General features: G+C 37.2%; 1 protein-coding gene across 3 annotated transcripts in view; it reads right to left on the reverse strand.

The window, feature by feature from the left end:
* The window catches only part of MACROD2 (mono-ADP ribosylhydrolase 2), a 2,798,553-nt gene that overhangs the window by 1,805,139 nt on the left and 985,565 nt on the right, over positions 1 to 7,849 (reverse strand). The gene's annotated exons all lie outside the window — the stretch shown is intronic.

A 7,849-nucleotide genomic window follows, 5' to 3' on the forward strand; every position in this document is an offset into this window, starting at 1 on the left:
GGCGGCCGCGCGGTTGTTGTGAGACCAGCAACCCAATCAGTGCTGGCGTCACCAACCCCGGTTTCGGACAAATAGAACATGAAGAGGAAGTCCGGGCTGCAGCTGATCTCTCGCTCAATTCGACAAAAGGCGGGGACAGTGACGCCAGAACTGAATAGGCACAGGCATCATTTGTCACAGAAACCGCACAGGGGTCCCGGGGGGATCAAGTATCGACACTGCGGGAACGGCACTGGCAGGGGAGGTGAGTATAAGCTTTTTTATTTTATCGGAGCCAAGCGTGGGGGATGACAAGGAGCTGTCTAAGTAATGGACAACTTCTTTAAGGAAACTGATTAATACAATGTATAATTTTTAAAAGACTAAAATGAACAAAAACAAGATATCAAAATTAATAAATTAAATAGAAAATTAAAACAATATCATACGCATACTTTTTTTTAACAAAGGTTGATGAAAATTAGAAAAAAGGGGTACCCAGAGTCATCATTTGCCTTTTTTTTTCTTTTTTTAAGTGCTTTTATTTTTTGTTTTGCGCTATTTGGTGCCGGTTTTTGCACCAAATACTTCAAAATGATGCACTCAAGTTAATGAATTATGCGTGAAATAAATAATGCTCTTCATTTTTGCATTTTACCTTTTTTGAACCCTTTTAAAGCAAAAAGTTGTATGATCCCTTAAAACGTTGCACTCTTTATGCAAAATTTTTGGTGTACGGAGTATAGAAAAAAAATTAGCCCCAGGAAGGGGGAGTAACTTTTTAAAAAGTTGCAAATCATTATTTTGAAGCAAACATCTGGTTTACAAAAAACACTTACAGAGAAAAAAAGAAAGTAGACCTTATAATAGGCACTAATTAAAACAAAAAACAGGCTTAAAATAGGAACAATTACATAAAAAATAGGTGCAAATGCAATAACATTTATGCCTATTTTTTATGTAGTTGTTCCTATTTTAAACCTGCTTTTTGTTTTTATCCAAATTCTTATTTTAAGTTACGCCTATTATGTGGTCTATTTTCTACTTGTTCTTCTGGGGGGGGGAATAAACATAGCTTTATCTAAATGAGAGGGTTTAGCATTTAGCAGGACCAATGACAGCACTTATTTAAACTGAAGTCTATTTCTCCAACATTAAATGCTCACTTATTTTATTAAGCAATTTACTACCCTTCTGGTTCACGAGAAGCCCAGTGTACAAGTATTATAAATCACATCTATGTTTACTTTCACAGCCAGATTAAGCGGCTAAATGAATTATTTCTTTTTGTATAAATTTGAGGGGTGATTAAGAACACATGCACGTCTTGAAATGAGTTGTTACGGTCTTCATTTGTTAAAAGCTTCCTGAGATCAGCAGCTACAATAATTAATTTTTGTGGGACTTGCGTTAGACAAGGGTATGACATGTGCATCAAAAATACTACTCTTCTGTGCTAAGCAAATGATAGTGCCGCTTTTACAACTACGTACATGTCAATGGGAAGTCATACACTGAACTGCAAGGCATGCATTTGAATATTCATGAAATAATAGGGAATGATTTTAAAAAAAAAAAACAAGATATTTGGACAGAAAAGAATATGAAATTAAATTTTAAAAAGTGTAAATTAGGGTCAACTGTTTTCTTTCTGGAGATTTCATTTTAAAAAATTTGAATTTTTTATTTTTTTCATTTATAGTAAAGTCTGAAATCGTAACCATTTTGTAAATGTTACTGCAACTTGCCTTATGGTTTTCTTAGCACAGTTTTTTTGCCATTTTAAAAAGCTAATAATAAATGTTATATCAGGCTTTATTGTGCTATGATGGGCATACTTCAGGCGGTTATCCCAGCAAACTTCGTGAATAAGCATCATGGTTGAGAAATAAAATATAGCCTTGTTCTTTCTAGCATTCAGCAATGTCTTATTAGCGGCTACTAGGGTTAGGTGACTGGTCATTGATGTTTGACCGAGACCCTGACTTATGGAATTGTGATGCTACTGATTAAGTATGTTGGCTCTTCACTGGACAGATTAGCCTACATTGCTGCGGTCCTGCCGTTTACTGCGGCGGTCCTGCCGTTTACTGAGGCGGTCCTGCCGTTTACTGCTGCAGCAGATCAGACAGAGAGGCAGTCACAATGCTGCAGAAAGAGGCAGTTCAGGAGTCAGTAGATGTTTTTTGGCAGTCAAAAATTTTGTATAGAACTGCATTGTATTCCTTATTTGACTCCAATAGCCATGCCACAGTGCTGGATTTGTTCTTAATGACAACAAGTTTTACTCAAAGGCAGTGTTCCCAACTCCAGTCCTCAAAAGGCAGCAACAGGTCATGTTTTCAAGATTTCCTTAGTATGGCACAGATGATGGAATTATTGCCTGTGCAGGTGATACTATTGCCCTGGTGATAATTGTAAGGAAATTCTGAAAACATGACTTGTTGGTGGCTATTGAGGACTGGAGTTGGAGAACACTTATCTAAGGAATACTTGGCTTTTAAAGATTGAGAAACACTGTGTTAGGGCCACAATTTATCTAGAATTCATTACTGCAAAAAATGGACTCCAGTTGTACTGAAGTACATTTCTGTCATAATTTGCACCACTTTTGTGATGTAAATGACTATGTTGGCCACGCTTTAACGGACTAAGCTCCACCTAATTTTCAAATATAAGGCGGGACTGACCTCAAAATGCTTAAAGCGACAAAACATTTAAAGGCATTTTCAGTTTTATGCCAGAATCCTGGGAAAAACTGTTGGGTGAATCGGGAATTTAATGTTTTAAAATATTTTTTTATTTTAAACAATATGAAAAACCTTTTTCTGACATTTTTTTAATCTATAAAAACAAAAAAACAAAACTGCATTCCTAGAGAATGCCTATTGAAAAAAAAATGCTAATGCTGAAACGCAACATAAAAATTACTAAAAAAAATGAACTTGTTACATTAATAAAGCATACATTAATAAAGCAATATAAATTTTGATAATGATGACACCAACAGATTTTGATAATGAGATAACAGAAAACACTGTTTAAAACACTTAGACAACCCACTAAGATGACGGTAGCAAAAAAAAAAAAAAAAAAGTCAAAAAGAATGAGTAAGAACGCCTTGAAGAATGATGACAGTCCAGACATTTCGAATACAGGCAGTGAAATACACTTGTGTGAACCAGTCAAAGGGAAGATTGGCAGCTAAGAAATTCTTTCATGCAGGAGGGCTAGACATGTCTGTGTATTACACTATTGAGATCAATGACTACTGTACTATATGTAATACTTGATTTCCCCAGTGGTGGCGCTGCAGAGGAATTGAACCTTTGCTGTCAGGTTTCTCTATACATTGCAGATGATCTCTTGGGGTCCTGGGAACTGAACCTTTGCCGTCAGGTTTCTCTATGGATCGCAGATGATCTCTTGGGGTCCTGAGAAATGAACCTTTGCTGTCAGGTTTCTCTATGGACCGCAGATGATCTTTTGGGGTCCTGGGAACTGAACCGTTGCCGTCAGGTTTCTCTATGGATCGCAGATGATCTCTTGGGGTCCTGAGAAATGAACCTTTGCTGTCAGGTTTCTCTATGGACCGCAGATGATCTTTTGGGGTCCTGGGAACTGAACCTTTGCCGTCAGGTTTCTCTATGGATCGCAGATGATCTCTTGGGGTCCTGAGAATGGAACCTTTGCCGTCAGGTTTCTCTATGGACCGCAGATGATCTCTTGGGGTCCTGGGAACTGAACCTTTGCAGTCAGGTTTCTCTATAGACCGCAGATGATCTCTTGGGGTTTTAGTTGTGAGATGCGCTGTGATCAGCTTATAGTCAGGGGACTTTTAACAGAATGGAATAGTTTAAAGCAGATAAACCCCAAGGACAGCCGCTGATTTTTAAAGCCCACATGTTTTATTCAAATATGGATTCCTATGTGTTTTCAATGCAATGGAGCAAATCCTACGAGTGCAAAATAATTTTCTTAATACCACGCACAAGTAGGAGGCTTCAGTATAATTTCCTTCGACATTTGTATCTGAAACAACACCAGCAAGCTTTTCTCTATATAATTGTCATAAAGCTTCATTATCGAGAACAATCTTTGAAATAGATTTGTCTTGGAGACAAACAAATCCGACTATTAATAGGCATACAACCACACAGTAATTTGTTTCTTTCCTAAGCCATCATCGTACAAAACGGCACAAGTGTCACTGGCAGGTGTCTCAAAATTAATCGGCAATATAATTACACTGTAGTTTTGCAAATACCACTGTAGCTTTCTACGGAGAGCTGCAGGCTGAAAAAGAGCAGCAGAAATGATTACGCTCACTGGGGTCTAATTAGTCCATGCGGTGTCACTTTAGACAACAGCAATATGACAAGACTGTATCAGTATGGCGCTGGCATATTGAAATGCTCTCAGAGCAGAAGAAATAGAGGGTGACTTATTTCACCAAGTCCATGTAGTAACAGAGAAGATAAAGGGTCGGTTGCTCCTAATAATGAGTCATTTTGGTTTATAAGTTCCCGAAATTTTACCAATGACTGTATCGATAAAACAAAGACCAAGAACAGTGATTTTACACATATATTAAGTATAAAAGGACGTGTTGATGCTTTTTATATCACAATTATTTCATGTATGTTTTGTAGAGTGAATGTCAAAAATCCATATCACAGACGTAATGAATAACTGCAGTGGGGGGATCCAGGCTCAGACTGCAGGGCCTGGAGTGCTTTTTAATTGGCCACTAAAGGGAATTCTCTTTGAGCAACATTAAAAGAATGTTCCCTTCCTATATAAAGTCAAAGTCCTGCAGACATGCGATTACTAATGGTGACATAGATTACATATACTGTACCGCAGAACACCAGATCGACACAGGTTTACCCCAAAATTACAAAGGTGGTGTACACATTTTTTTCAACGAAAATAAACATTTAGTCTAACACAATATATATATAGGAACAAAAAAAATAAAAATTATATATATATATATATATATATATATATATATATACACAGTTATATGAAAAAGTTTGGGCACCCCTATTAATCTTAAGCTTAATGTTTTATAAAAACTGGTGTTTTTGCAACAGCTATTTCAGTTTGATATATGTAATAACTGTTGGACACAGTAATGTTTCTGCCTTGAAATGAGGTTTATTGTACTAACAGAAAATGTGCAATCTGCATTCAAACAAAATTTGACAGGTGCATAAGTATGGGCACCCTTATCATTTTCTTCTTTTAAATACTCCTACCTACTTTTTACTGACTTACTAAAGCACTTATTTTTGGTTTTGTAACCTCATTGAGCTTTGAACTTCATAGCCAGGTGTATGCAATCATGAGAAAAGCTACTTAAAGTGGCCACTTGCAAGTTGTTCTCCTGTTTGAATCTCCTCTGAAGAGTGGCATCATGGGCTCCTCAAAACAACTGTCAAATGATCTGAAAACAAAGATTATTCAACATAGTTGTTCAGGGGAAGGATACAAAAAGCTGTCTCAGAGATTTAACCTGTCAGTTTCCACTGTGAGGAACATAGTAAGGAAATGGAAGAACACAGGGACAGTTCTTGTTAAGGCCAGAAGTGGCAGGCCAAGAAAAACATCAGAAAGGCAAAGAAGAAGAATGGTGAGATCAGTCAAGGACAATCCTCAGACCACCTCCAGAGAGCTGCAGCATCAACTTGCTGCAGATGGTGTCACTGTGCATCGGTCAACTATACAACGCACTTTGCACAAGGAGAAGCTGTATGGGAGAGTGATGCGAAAGAAGCCGTTTCTGCAAGCACGCCACAAACAGAGTCGGCTGAGGTATGTAAAAGCACATTTGGAGAAGCCAATTTCTTTTTGGAAGAAGGTCCTGTGGACTGATGAAACCAAGATTGAGTTGTTTGGTCATACAAAAAGGCGTTATGCATGGCGGCAAAAAAACAGCATTCCAAGAAAAACACTTGCCACCCGCAGTAAAATTTGGTGGAGGTTCCATCATGTTTTGGGGCTGTGTGGCCAATGCCGGCACCGGGAATCTTGTTAAAGTTGAGGGACGCATGGATTCCACTCAGTATCAGCAGATTCTTGACAATAATGTTCAAGAATCAGTGATAAAGTTGAAGTTACGCAGGGGATGGATCTTTCAGCAAGACAATGATCCAAAACACCGCTCCAAATCTACTCAGGCATTCATGCAGAGGAACAATTACAATGTTCTGGAATGGCCATCCCAGTCCCCAGACCTGAATATCATTGAACATCTGTGGGATCATTTGAAGAGGGCTGTCCATGCTCGGCGACCATCAAACTTAACTGAACTGGAATTGTTTTGTAAAGAGGAATGGTCAAAAATACCTTCATCCAGGATCCAGGAACTCATTAAAAGCTACAGGAAGCGACTAGAGGCTGTTATTTTTGCAAAAGGAGGATCTACTAAATATTAATGTCACTTTTCTGGTGAGGTGCCCATACTTATGCACCTGTCAAATTTTGTTTGAATGCAGATTGCACATTTTCTGTTAGTACAATAAACCTCATTTCAAGGCGGAAACATTACTGTGTCCAACAGTTATTACATATATCAAACTGAAATAGCTGTTGCAAAAACACCAATTTTTATAAAACAATAAGCTTAAGATTAATAGGGGTGCCCAAACTTTTTCATATAACTGTATATATATATATATATATATATATATATATATATATATATATATATATACACATACATACATATATATATATATATATATATATATATATATATATATATATATATATATATATATATATATATATACATACATAGACACATACATACATACATATATATATATTTATTGGTGCATGAGGAATAGGCATTAGTATGTAGGAGTTAGATGCCTCAGACTGGAAAGTGGCACCATATTTTATTGGAGCATACATTTGGGGACAATGGCTGTCTCGATAATTGACTGAGCTCCAATCTGACTATGATCACAAGCAAAAAAAACCCAAAACAGTAAAAGTTTCATCAGCGTTTTTATCTGTCTATTCATTTCAATGTTAATGATGGACATCCTACGGATGGTACACTGGTGTCACCCGCGTGCGGTCCATGATTTTTACAAATCTATAAACTTAATTCTGATCCAAGACTTCAAATAAAAATGGACACGTCTCCATGATTTTCTGGTGGACACTGTCCGCAAAAAAACAAGGATATGTGAATAACACCATAGATTTTACTTTTATGGGTTTTATCCAAATAAACCACAGGTAGGTCATGACGTATGTGAAAACTAGATGTCTGAATGAGGCCAAGGCTGTCTCTAGTTAGTGCTGAATACTACTTGTTCTATAAGGCCTCATTCAGACGTCCAAGTTATACGTACATGTTATATCTTTTTTTTCACATATAAATACCCGTACCCATTATAATTTGTGGTGCTATCCACATGTCCGTGTTTTTCCACCATCACGGATGAAAAGCAACACTACAAGTCTATGGCTCCAAGAAAAACCATGCACAGTACACAGATGCCATCCCTGTGCTGTCTGTATTTGACATAGCAAAGTATAGGAGAAGTTTTGTAATTTATTTCTCCATCCATGAAAACCAGTGATGACACACTGAGGACAAAACAGACTCATGGACCGTATAGTGACGGACATAGTAATCAAAAACTCTCATGATACCTGTAAAATTTTTCGACGCATGTGTTTAAACACGAACGTCTGAATGAGGCCTAAGTATGTAGATTTTAGCCCAGGAAAGGTCAGTTTAAACTTAATAGTGTAAGTTCCCTTCTAAGAGGTAAGATTAAATTGGCCGATTTGTGTGCAAAGAACCTCAATTCTATAAGCATAGTCTATAACGCACTAAGAATAA

The sequence above is a fragment of the Phyllobates terribilis genome, unplaced genomic scaffold (genome assembly GCF_046119375.1).
Source record: "Phyllobates terribilis strain yellow unplaced genomic scaffold, ASM4611937v1 Scaffold_3__8_contigs__length_932513732, whole genome shotgun sequence".
Taxonomy (NCBI): domain Eukaryota; kingdom Metazoa; phylum Chordata; class Amphibia; order Anura; family Dendrobatidae; genus Phyllobates; species Phyllobates terribilis.